The sequence below is a fragment of the Sus scrofa genome, chromosome 10 (genome assembly GCF_000003025.6).
Source record: "Sus scrofa isolate TJ Tabasco breed Duroc chromosome 10, Sscrofa11.1, whole genome shotgun sequence".
NCBI classification, from domain to species: Eukaryota; Metazoa; Chordata; class Mammalia; order Artiodactyla; family Suidae; genus Sus; species Sus scrofa.
The window spans coordinates 21,469,815-21,482,306 of record NC_010452.4 but is presented as its reverse complement, the minus strand read 5'-3'; the positions used below and the strand labels follow the sequence as shown (position 1 = coordinate 21,482,306).

General features: G+C 44.2%; 1 long non-coding RNA gene across 1 annotated transcript; it reads right to left on the bottom strand.

Moving 5' to 3' along the window:
* On the bottom strand, positions 3,886 to 11,740 carry LOC106505118. The gene is made up of 3 exons (XR_001299218.2): positions 10,722 to 11,740; positions 7,450 to 7,649; positions 3,886 to 5,883 (listed from the first exon to the last, which is right to left on the bottom strand). It is a non-coding gene; the product is annotated as an uncharacterized LOC106505118 (long non-coding RNA).

The window sequence follows — 12,492 nt, the reverse complement described above, 5'->3', positions numbered from 1 at the left end:
GATTTTCCTGGTGGTTCAGGGGGTTAAGGATCAGGTGTTGGCACTCTTGTGGCCCAGGTTCAATCCCTGGCTGGGGAAATTTTGCATGCCACAGGCTTAGCCAAAAAAAAAAAAAAAAAAAAAAAAAAGGCAACAAATACATACACAATGTGTTTCATGATTTTGATGGCATCCTTAGTAAGTCCATTAACTAAGAAAATGAATATTAGCAGAAAGCCTCTATGAACTCAGCAACACATTTAAAAGTGAATTGATATTGTTGTTGTTGTTATTATTATTATTATTATTATTATTATTTTGGCTGTGCCCAGGGCAGGTGGAAGTTCCTGGGCAAGGGATCAAACCTGTACCACAGCAGTGACCTGAGCCAAGGCAGTGACAATGCCAGTTCCTTCACCCACTGTGCCACAAGGGAATGCCTGAGGTGGTGTTATTATCACAATATCTGTATGCACTGCAAAGTCATAGTGTGCACATACACAAGACATTATTATTTGAACTATAAATAATGCTGAGGGGACTTCAAGATAGACAGAGCCCTTGTAGTAACTATAAATCCTGGGTTAGGAAACACAATTGTAGGATTCTTGTATTTAAATACATACATCTTTGGATGTTTACAAAGGTACTTGTTTGATTCTTATTTGGCTGCTAGGAACTGCAGCATCAAATTTGCATCCCCTTCTTGGTACAAATGAAAATCATTCCACATTTTAAATTCTGAATAGTGACATTAAAAGAACACTTTTGTTATGATTGTGATTCTATATGATTATTATTACAATAGATAATTTATTGGTCTCTTATCATGGATGGGAATATGCTTAGCCTTTTAACTGCATAATCTAATTTGTACAACACACTCTGAGATAGATGATGAGATACATGATTCCTCATTTTACTGATGAAGCTCAGAGAGGTTTGTTCAAGGTCTCACAGCTGAGAAGTAAACAAGTAACAATGTTTTGAACCCAATTCCAAGTTTCACCTTCTTTCCTTATTTACCTTATGCTCTTCTTTCATTTTTCTCACCTTCTTCCTCAATCTTTTTAACTATGTACTTAATTTTTTTTTTCTTGGCTGCACTCATGGCCTGTGGTTCCCACAGCAGGGATCCAACCTGAGCCACAGCAGCAACCAGAACCACAGCAGTGACATCAGGCCCTTAACCCCAGAGCCACCGGGGAACTCCTAAAATTTTAATCTCTAAAAGATATAACATTGCTGTCCTAAAAATGATATTGTTTTCTTTTTGCATATGCATTTTAAATTAAAACAGCTATGAATGTCAGCACCACCCTTTGGGAGGTAGGCCTAAGGAAAAGTATGAGTCAGAGGTTACAAATTTAAGTACTCAGTTCTCAAACTACCTTTTTTTTTTTTTTTTTTTTTTTTTGCTTTTTAAGGCTGCACCTGCAGCATATGGAGGTTCCCAGGCTAGGGGTCGAATCAGAGCTGCAGCTGCTGGCCTGTACCACAGTCATAGCAACACAGGGTCCAAGTTGTATCTGCAACCTACTCGTTCACAACAATGCCAGATCCTTAATCCACTGAGCAAAGCCAGGGATTGAACCTGCAACCTCATGGCTCCTAATTGGATTCATTTCCACGACGGGAACTCCTCAACCTACCTTTTTAAATTTAATTTTTTTTTTAAATTTTATGGCCATACCTGTGGCATATGGAAGTTCCTGGGCCAGGGACTGAACCCAAGCCACGACTGCAATGTACACCAAAGCTTCAGCAACACCAGATCCCTTAATCCACTACCCTGGGCCAGGGATCGAACCTGCGCCTCTGCAGCAACCCCAGTCACGGCAGTTGGATTCTTAATCCATGGTGCCATTGCAGGAACTCCTCTGACTACCTCTTAAACTTCATTTATAATGGAAATTTTTGGGGGGGTTAGCTTTGGGTATCTTTAAGCAAATAGTTGTGTTCTGCCAGCTTGTTACTACGGCAGGATATCTGGCAAAACTAAAGGCCAAGCAGAAAGTGCATGACACCCAATCTTGAAGAAGGTAGTTATGGAGGCTCCCTGACAGCCTAGCAGGTTAAGTGTCTGGTGTCCTCACTGCTGTGGTGAAGGTTCGCGCCCTCACCCGGGAACGTCCGCATGCCACAGGCACAGCCAAATAAATAAATAAATAAAATTTAGAAAAATAAAAATAAAAGGGAGTTACGTCAATAAAATATACTCTCGAACAAGCTCATCGTAGGAGGTCAGATGCCTTAAAGGGACATTTTAAAAAGGGCTTTGCTGACCACAGCTTTGAAGAAAGAGTAAGAAAATAGGAGAATTCATTTTATTTCAGGCAAGGGGGCAGAGTGCATCCACCTAGGGAAATCCAAGATGCATTCGCAAGAAATAAGTTGGATTCTGTGTTGTGTTTTACGGTGTTAAAATGGCATTTAGGGTCGGCAAGAAAGATTGTCTGACATGGTCTCTTCTGGGGTAGCACAATGTGTGTAAGACACTGAGGGTAAAAGACATAGCACCTGATGTACAAATAGCACTGCGTGAATACACACACAATTCCGGTGCTCCCAGGATGGAGGCAATGGCAGCCAGGTGTTTGAGGTCATGGAGCTGAAAGTGTCTGGAGGGGGGCAAGAAGGCAGGCCCCACTGCTACTGGGGACAGAGCAGAGCTCCCCTTTGCAGGTGGACACCACCAAACTGGCCATGCTCAGGAGTCTGCTGAGCAGCTGGCCTTTCCTCAGGGCACCCAAAAAGATCTCTATTTTATCACCTATGGGCCCAACACCAGCCCTAAATGAGCAGCAGCAGAAAATGCATAGAAAGAGAATATATGTCTATATGTGTCGTGACATTAGTGAGAGGGAGTGGCCAGCCCGCTGATAAATAGAATTGTGTGTGTGTATGTCTTTTGTCTTCTTAGGGCTGCACCTGAGGCATATGGAGGTTCCCAGGCTGGGGATCGAATTGAAGCTGTAGCTGCCACCCTAAACCACAGCCACAGCAATGCAGGATCTGAGCTGCAAATGCGACCTACACGACAGCTCATGGCTATGCCAGGCCCTTAACCCACTGAGCAAGGCCAGGGATCAACCCCACCTCCTCATGGATATGAGTCGGACTCATTACCGCTGAGCCACAACGGGAACTCCTGATAAAATGGCATTTTTTAAGAAACCCTGGTGGAGTTCCCACTGTGGTGCAGTAAGTTAAGGATCCAGGGATGCTGCAGCTGTGGTGTAGGTTGAAGGGTTCAACTCAGCTGAATGAACCTTTTTGTTTAATCCCAAAGTAACTGAGAAGCTGGGGAACCTTCCCTACACTGTTAAGAGATGGAAAAGGCAAATTCAATATGCTGTTTCCTTTAATTGGCTTAGAGACACTATATGGGGCAAGATGCATCTGGTTTCAGCCAAGTAAAAACACATTTTATAGGAGTTCCCATCGTGGCAGTGGTTAACGAATCCGACGAGGAACCATGAGGTTGTGGGTTCGATCCCTGCCCTTCCTCAGTGGGTTAACGATCCGGGGTTGCCGTGAGTTGCGGTATAGGTCGCTGACGTGGCTCGGATCCCGCGTTGCTGTGGCTGTGGGGTAGGCCGGCGGCTACAGCTCCAAATAGACCCCTAGCCTGGGAACCTCCATATGCCTTGGGAGCAGCCCAAGAAATGGCAAAAAAGACAGGAAAAAAAAATACATTTTATAAAACGTGTGTCTTGGAATCAGTGAAATACATTGAAATTGCTGAGCGGTGGCAGAAGGGAAACACAGTTATTTGAATGAGTTCAGACTGTTGAATAAACCAGGAACGGATGTAAAACTCAAGGATACAGGCTGTGCGTTCTGATCCCAGTTTCCAAATCTGCCTCAGTAAGAAAGTCTTGTAGCTTTTCACAACGTGACAGAATATTCCACGCTGGCCGAATCTTCTGGTGGGTTCCACATTGTTCTTGTTCTGTAAGGTCTGGACCGAGGTGCGAGGGCTTTACTGCAGTAACGTTGCCCGTGACAAGCCCTGGTGAGCACTGGTCCCTTTGAAGGCTGCAGGCTTCTGCCCTCTCTCTCTCTCTCTTTCTCACGCTCCACCCCCTTCTCTTACAACACTGGTTCCTGGCAATGGATAACTTCCCTTTCCGGGCTCTTCCAATTGCCTCGCTGAATGCACAGTATACCATGTAAAACATGGCACAGGAGATGAATTAGCTTCCAAAGGCTATGAGAAAACGTGATGCTGACAATGGATACAGCAACAAGTAGACTCTCTGCATGGTCTCTTGTATGCCTTACTTATAACCTCACGTGTGCACCCCAAACCATGGACTGAGGGCTTGCTGAACTAATTACAGTGTCCATGACAGCCACACTAAGGTGGTAGGACGTTTGCGACAAGACAGAAAATATAAAACAAAAGGTGTTGCACCCATGACTCTACGTGAGCCATAGCTGATGCTTTCCTCCCCGTGCACTCAGCTGGCGTCCTGCCCTCTTGCACAAACATGTTATCTTTGGGTGCTGTTCCCTGCCACACAGACAACACTCCAACTCCTCATCATCAACTTAATATAAAAGCAGTGGTTTCTTTCTTGGTAGCTCTTATCGCATGGAACTAATGTTACATAGCAGTCTGTGCTTTCCTTCCTTTTGACATACAAAATCCCTAAAAGTCCACCCCTGAATCACACCGTGGTTTGACAAGTCCCCTGGAACAGCATCATAACATCGATAAATACATCGGGAGGCTACGGTATAAATGTTTACAAAGTACACAGTTTCAAGCGAAGATTTCTGAATCCAGCTTAAAATCAGTCCACGTACAGAAGGGACAATTACCAAAAAAAAGATCTTTGGAAAAGCTCACAGCAGATCTCAAAATGTCATGGAACAGAGACTCCAGGCAGAGGTTGCAAGTTTGCATACAGAGACACAAAGGAAATGTGTCAGATGAGCTGTGGCTTGGGTCCCGTGAAATGGACTTAAATAAAACAAGGGCCAAGCGCGTGAAAGAATGTGTAAATTTGATGACATGTCCTCCTAGAACTTCAGTCTCGAAAGTTCCTGTGGCTGTGGTGTAGGCTCAGCATCATGCTCTTGGCATCTAAAAGCCACTGCATGTCCCTTTGGTCAATTAGTGAAACACATTAAGGAAGAAAATGACTAGGACCAACTTACAGAACAGGAACCTGTATTCAGTGTCTTGTAATAACCTATAATGGAAAAGCATCTGAAAAAGAATATATATATATGTATTTATTTAGGCATAAATGAATCACTTTGGGGTACACCCACCACTAACGCAGCATTGTAAATCCACTGCAGGTCAACCAAAAATAATTCCTTTGAAAAGATTCATTCTCTACGCTGAGGTGTTCAAGTTTAACCTGTGAGCTCTGGTTATGCTGGTTTCAGTTGGACATGATCTCGAAGGGGTCTTTAGATGGGTCATGTGAGAAATAACATGCTCTTTTGAGAGTGTGAATCCGGCACTCTTATTATATTTTTGGAAAACATAATTTCTCATTAGCGTTGTTTGCTTGAGCAAGGTCCGGTGGTGGGGAGACCAGAGGCTGCCTCCTCTGGGGAAGTCCATTGTCCAGCATCTCCCCTCCAGCCCCTCATGCAGCAGGGGAGTCATGGAAAGCCCGCACCATGGAGCATTTGGTGCCCAATGTCCTCTGGTGCATGTTGCCCAGGAGGAGGGAGCGATGCCACGACGTCCAGGTTCTGTGTGTTTCTTGCAGAGCGATGAACAGCGAGCTGAGAGGGGCGAGGCTGCCTAACTTGTTACTGCTGCTTCTGAGAATAACAAGGGTGAGAAAACCTGCTGTTGGGGCCTCTGAGTTGTGTCGAGTCCTTTCTCGTGCACACGTGGTTTCTGAGAAGTCAGCTTTCTGGGGCAAGCTGTCTCTGGAGGAAAGAGACAGATGCGGGTCTCTGACTTTGTGAGCCTCCTGGGAAAGAGACCCACCCTCAGCTTTTTCCTCCAGGTCGGGCTGGTCTGGGGTTTACCTCCTGCTCTGACTTGTGTATCGATTCCTCTCTCCAATGTAGTTCTCACAGGCTGTGTCCCAAGATGTCACTGAGGGCTTCCGGCAAAATAATTAGAACTGTGGCCCTACAGCTAGAAATTGAGGGACCTGACAGGCTTGGAACATGGACCCAGGGGACACAGAAGATGAAAATTAAGCCCAGGAGTTCCCGTTGTGGCTCAGTGGTAATGAACCTGACTAGTACCCACGAGGATATGGGTTCCATCCCTGGCCTTTCTCAATGGGTGAAGGACCCTGCATTGCCCTGAGCTGTGGTGTAAGTCACAGATGCGGCTCTGATCCCGTGTTGCCGTGGCTGTGGTGTAGGCCAGCCGCTGTAGCTCTGATTCATAACCCTAGCTGGGGAACTTCGATGTGCTACAGGTGCGGCCCCAAAAAGACCAAAAATAAATACGTAAATAAACAGATAAATAAATAAGCTCATAATCTTTCTCCCGCCAAATACGATTCTGTTCTTGAGTTTCCTACTTCCCTTTGTAGCACTACCAGCCATCCTGTTGTGAAAACAGAAACTTCGGTGTCCTTATCAAAACTTAGTTCCTCCGATCCATCACTACCTTCTCTCTGTGTGACTTCCTAAGTTCATCTTAAATTGGTCAATTTTTCTCCCTCTACGCCACCGTCCAAATTCCTGCCAATTCATGAATAAATAAAGTGACCTCCTGACAGCTCTACCTGTATCTGCTCTAATATTATTTCTCATTGGCCAATTCACTCTCCCCTCTTTATTCAGAGAGATCTTCTCTAAATGAAACTGTATCTTGGGCACCTGACTCCCGTCTTGTCATTATGTTTCCACTGAATTTAGGATGAAAAGGAAACTGCTGAAGAAAAATATTTCCGTGTCTTTACTTAGCAGGCATTTCATCTCCTCCCATCACCCAGTTGTACAGACAAGAGCTCAGACTTCCCTGTTTACTGTAGTTTTACCCGGGCAAGAGACTTTTCATAGAGTGTCTACTCTACTCGAAAAGCTCTGTCCTCATCCAGCAATAGGCTTTCAATCCTAGAGGTAGGACCAGGCAACCCTGTCTCTAGAAAGGATTCATTTACCTCTTGGTTATTAGACCAAAGAAACTACCATTGCTCTCCTGGTATTTCTTTCCCCCTCCTCATGGTGCCAGTCTCATTATTTGGGTGATTATTTGATTACTTTCTTGCTCTACCATCAAAAATATACCCCGAGAGGACAGCTACTCTAGCCCACGGGCAGCAGTGTATGCGCATTCGTTATTGAATGAATTACCACAGCATCCTTCCTGGTGCTTCCGAGATGCCTGAGACTCACAATGTTTTTGCAAATCTGAGGTAAGGATTCCATTTCCCACCCTTCCTAGGTAAGAGGTGAGATTTAATTTGAATGACAGAGAATAAAGAAGTGTGGCAATTTTTACATGTCGGGAAGAAGGTCACAAAATCATACCTGCTGTATAGACAGTCCCCAACTTACGGTGGTTCGACCTAATGACTTCTTGACTTTACAGTGGTGCAAAAATGATATGCATTCATTAGCAATCAATCGCACTTCGAATCTTGAACTTGGATCTTTTCTCCGGCTACCGATAAGGCGGTTTGTTGCCCTCTCCTGAGGCTGGCAGCAGCAGCTGCAGCTCCCAGTCGGCCCTGAGATCATAAGGTCAAACAAGCAAGACACTTATAACAATTCCATTTTTCCCTTTCATTACAGCATTCAGTCACTTACATGAGATAATCAACACTTCATTATCAACTAGGCTTTGTGTTAGGGGATTTTGCCCAAGCAGGCTGATGAAAGGATTCTGAGCACGTTTAAGGTGGGTTAGACCAAGGTACCATGTTCAGTAGGTTAGACGCATGAAATGCATCTCGACTTAGGATAGTTTCAACTTACAGTGAGTTGATGGAGACGTAACCCCATCATAAGCAGAGGAAGATCTGTACTGCTTAACAGGGCACCTCTAGTCTTCCTGTTTACAAAGACAAATTCATGTCCTGCCCTGTGTGCGGGAGGAAACTCAAGGGTGTATAAAACCAAAGTTATCTTCCAAAGATGTAGCTCTGTCTGAATGGAGTCCCTTTCATGCTGAGAAGCCCTCCATTCATTAGAGGTAATTCTTCCCGCTGGAACAAATAGACCCTCACATATGTCAAGGCTCTAACACAGTGGAAGCTTATTTCTGCCTCATGAAACAGCCCACGGTGGGGTTCCAGGGCTGGAAATTGATCTTCTCCACACTGGTATTCAGGGACCAGGTCCTTTCCATCTTAAGGCTCCCCAGTTCCCCAGCCTTGGCATTGTCTGCACTTAGTGGCAGAAGGCACACACAATTCTTGAAGGTCTTGGCCTGGAAGGGACACTAATCACTTGGCCACCCATTCCACTGACCACTATTTGCCACAGTGTCAGATCCAGATATACTGGCAGAGGGGCGGCAGGGAACTATAGTGCCCAGCTGGGCATCTACTTGCCAGCAGCACCTTTATACCATGGAAAAGGAGAATAAATATATTTGGGAGGATAGCTAGACATTTTTTTTGCCAAAAAAAAAAAAATACCCTGGGTCTGGATAAGGAAAAAAAAAAAAAAATCCAGGCAAACTTGGAAGGAGAAACAAGAAAGTGCTAAAAATCATTCTGCTATGTGTAGAGTGCAAATAAGAAATGAGTCAGATCATATCCACACCCTCTAAGAGTCCAGGCCAGGAGGGAAAGGACAAATGCACAGCTAACTCTAATATGATATGATCTGTGACCTATACATAGACAAACCTAGATCCTCATGGGTATGTTCAATATTTTGATGACTATAAGATTTTTCAAACCTCTTTGATCTTAAGAATTATCTTCATTTTCTTTCTTTCTTTTCAGTGATTGTCAACCACTGGGTTTTATTGGAGCAAAGGAATATCACCTTAAAAAGTTACTTGCTTTAGGAGTTCCTGTGGTGGCTCAGTGGGTTACAAACCGAACTAGTATCCATGAGGATGGGGGTTTGATCCCTGGCCTCGCTCACGGGGTTGGGGATCTGGCATTGCCCCTGAGCTGCGGTGTAAGTCGCAGATGCAGCTCTGATCCCAAGTGGCTGTGGCTGTGGTGTAGACTGGCAGTTGCTGCTCCAACTTGACCCCTAGTTGGGGAACTTCCATATGTCGCCACAAGACCAACACTAAAAAGTAAAAAAAAAATTTCTTGTTTTATAGGAGAAGCATAGCATCTGGGACCCCTTATTACTTGCCAAATAACCTTGACATTTTAGGGGGTTTTTTGTGAATTGATAGTATATTTATTATGTAAGGTAGCAAATGTTTATGGTTTTAAAAAGAAATTGTTGACATGAAGCAATATAATACAGGCAGTAGGGGAACTTCAATCCAACCCACCCTCTCCCCAAGTTCTGCTCTACAGAGTTTTCACTTGCAAATACATGTAATTCTATGTAACTCAAATGGAAACAGAAATGATACAGAATATCAAGACACCTTTTCGATCAAACATAACTACCATGAGATATCACCTCACACCCGTCAGAATGGCCATCATTAAGTCCACAAATAACAGGTGCTGGAGGCGGTGTGGAGAAAAGGGAACCCCCCTGCACTGCTGGTGGGAATGTAACCACTACAGAGAACAGTTTGGAGATACCTTAGAAAACTATACATAGAACTACCACATGACTCCACAATCCCACTCTTGGGCATATATCTGGACAAAAGTTTCCTAGAAAAAGACACATTTACCCGCATGTTCATTGCAGCACTATTCACAATAGCCAAGACATGGGATCAACCCAAATGTTCATCAACAGAAGATTGGATTAGGAAGATGTGGTATATATACACAATGGAATACTACTCAGCCATAAAAAAAGAATGAAATAATGCTATTTACAGCAACATGGATGAAACTAGAGACTCTCATACTGAGTGAAATAAGTCAGAAAGAGAAAGACAAATACCATATGATATCACTTATAACTGGAATCTAATATCCAGCACAAATGAACATTGCCACAGAAAAGAAAATCATGGACTTGGAGAAGAGACTTGTGGCTGCCTGATGGGAGAGGGAGGGAGTGGGAGGGATCAGAAGCTTGGGGTTATCAGATACAACTTGGAATGGATTTACAATGAGATCCTGCTGAGTAGCATTGAGAACTATGTCTAGATACTCATATTGCAACAGAACAAAGGGTGGAAAAAAAATGTATGCATGTAAGAGTAACTTGATCCTCATGCTGTACAGCGGGGAAAAAAAGATTAAAAAAAAAAACAAACCTTCAGTCCAATAAACACATTTTTATATGAAAAACAAACTAACAAACAAACAAAAATACCTTCCTGTCTCTCAGAAGAAATAAACACTTCTACTATAAAGAGCAAATTTTCAGGGGTTTCATACCCAATCTTTTCTATCCAGATTGTAATATTGCAGACCATGGCCCTGTTCTTCTGCCACACTTTCTCACAACACAATTTTATTGACACCCCTGCGTTAAAACGTGTTGATTTCCATGGATTCAAATATTCATCAACATTTTTTACCCTCAGCCCAAACCTTACCTTTGTGCCCCAATTTCCTGTTGGCTAAAATGACAAGGCACTGAGTGTTCCACTGACAAACGCTTGGACCCTGAACCTCAAACCCGCCCTCCTGCCCGCCTGCACCCCCGCCCTGGTGAAGGGTACCACCACCTACGTTGTGAGTAAGGCCACGTACTTGGAATTCGTCTTCATTTTCCATCCTCAGCTCAAGCTGCCAAGCTTCATCCAGAAGCAAGTTTTCTCAATACTGCGTCTAAAATGTGTATCCGTTTCATGTCCTTCTTCCCACTTCTATCACCACCATGTCTGTACGACCCCCTTCTCTCCTGGAGACCTAGAGCAGCCCCCTAACCTGACTCTCTGCTTCCATTCCTGCTCTGCTGGAAGCCATCCTCAGCAATGCAACAAGGGAGTCTCTTAGGAGGTACAGAAGCCCTTGTTGGGTCCTTGCATAAAATATGCTTAAAGCTTTTGTTTGCAATTCAAATAAAAGCCAAACCCCATATGTGAGCCCACAAGGCCCTGGAGGTTCCAGAGACAGCCTGGATCTCACACTTGGACTTAGGGACTTTTCACCCCATGCTTCTCCCGCAGTGGCCGGTGGTCCTACCCCCGATGCTGGCCATGACCTGTGCTGGTAACTTGATCTACACTCTTTCCTCTTGTTTCCCATCGCCAACCTCTTCTCCTTTTCCCCCCAGGGCTTAACTCTCAGAAAGGCCTTCCCTGACCAGTCTTCCAATTCTGATCCTCTCCTCTGTTTCAACCCCTTCATCTTTCCCTTGGTAACATCTTCCAATCCTTGTGATATTTTTATGTGCCCACTTGTTTACTAGCCTTTCATCCAACTGTTCCCCTGGGATGTGAGCTCCCTAAAGGCAAGGGGCTGCTTTTCTTGCCCCCCCCCGGGGTCATGGGTACCAGGCACAGAGTCTGTCCTCTGGCAGGTGGCCAGCACATGTCCACTAGTGAAGGAGAGAATGATAGTACGAATGAACAAGTAGCTGAATAGATGAATAAATGAAAGAGGTGCCTTTCTTTTTCCCATGTGAGGAAACTTTAACATGTGAATAATTTTCTTAGATAGAGATACAGCATACTACACAGATAGCTCTCACTTTTGAGTCAGCTTCCCTTCCTAAAGCTACTTCCACTCCTTTCTGAGATCTTATAAAAAGTTACTTTGCAGCATGCCCACTGTGGCTCAGCAGTAATGAGCCCAACTCCTCTCCAGGAGGATGTGGGTTTGATCCCTGGACTTGCTCAGGGGGTGAAGGGTCTGGCATTGCCGCAAGCTGCAGTGTGGGTTGTAGATGAGGCTCAGATCTGGTCTTGCTGTGACTGTGGTGTAGGCGGGCAGCTACGGTTCCCATTTGAGCCCTAGTCTGGGAACTTGCACCTGCCAAAGATGTGGCCCTAAAAAGCAAAAAAAAAAAAAAAAAAAAGTTACTGTGCTAGATACTGTGCTAACTACTCGCACTTTCTCTTGGCCCAGTTTTCTCAGGATAAAATGGTGGAGACTGTTTTACTGAGGTAGAACAGGAACTAAATAAAAAATATTCTGCATGTAAAACTACGTCTTAGGGGATGAAGGGATCTCATGAAATGTTAGGTCCCTAGAGAATACAGCCTGTGATCTAGACATTGATCCAGGAACCAGAAGACCTTTTTTCTATCTTAGATTTCCCATTTACCTTCCCTGTGACTACCCAGTTACTCTTTAGCTTAATTCTTTACTTAAGGGAAATATTCCACCTTTTTCTACCTTTTTCTATAAAATTATCTCTCACACATTCGCTTCCTTAGCTAATGCGATATGATAATAATACAATATTTTGAGCCCTAACTTAGGGGCTTAAATCCATCCGTGTATCAACTGGGAAAAGTCTAAGACAGTTTATTGATGAGCCGTAACAGTGTCAAGAGGGGCAAAAATTAAAATGCCC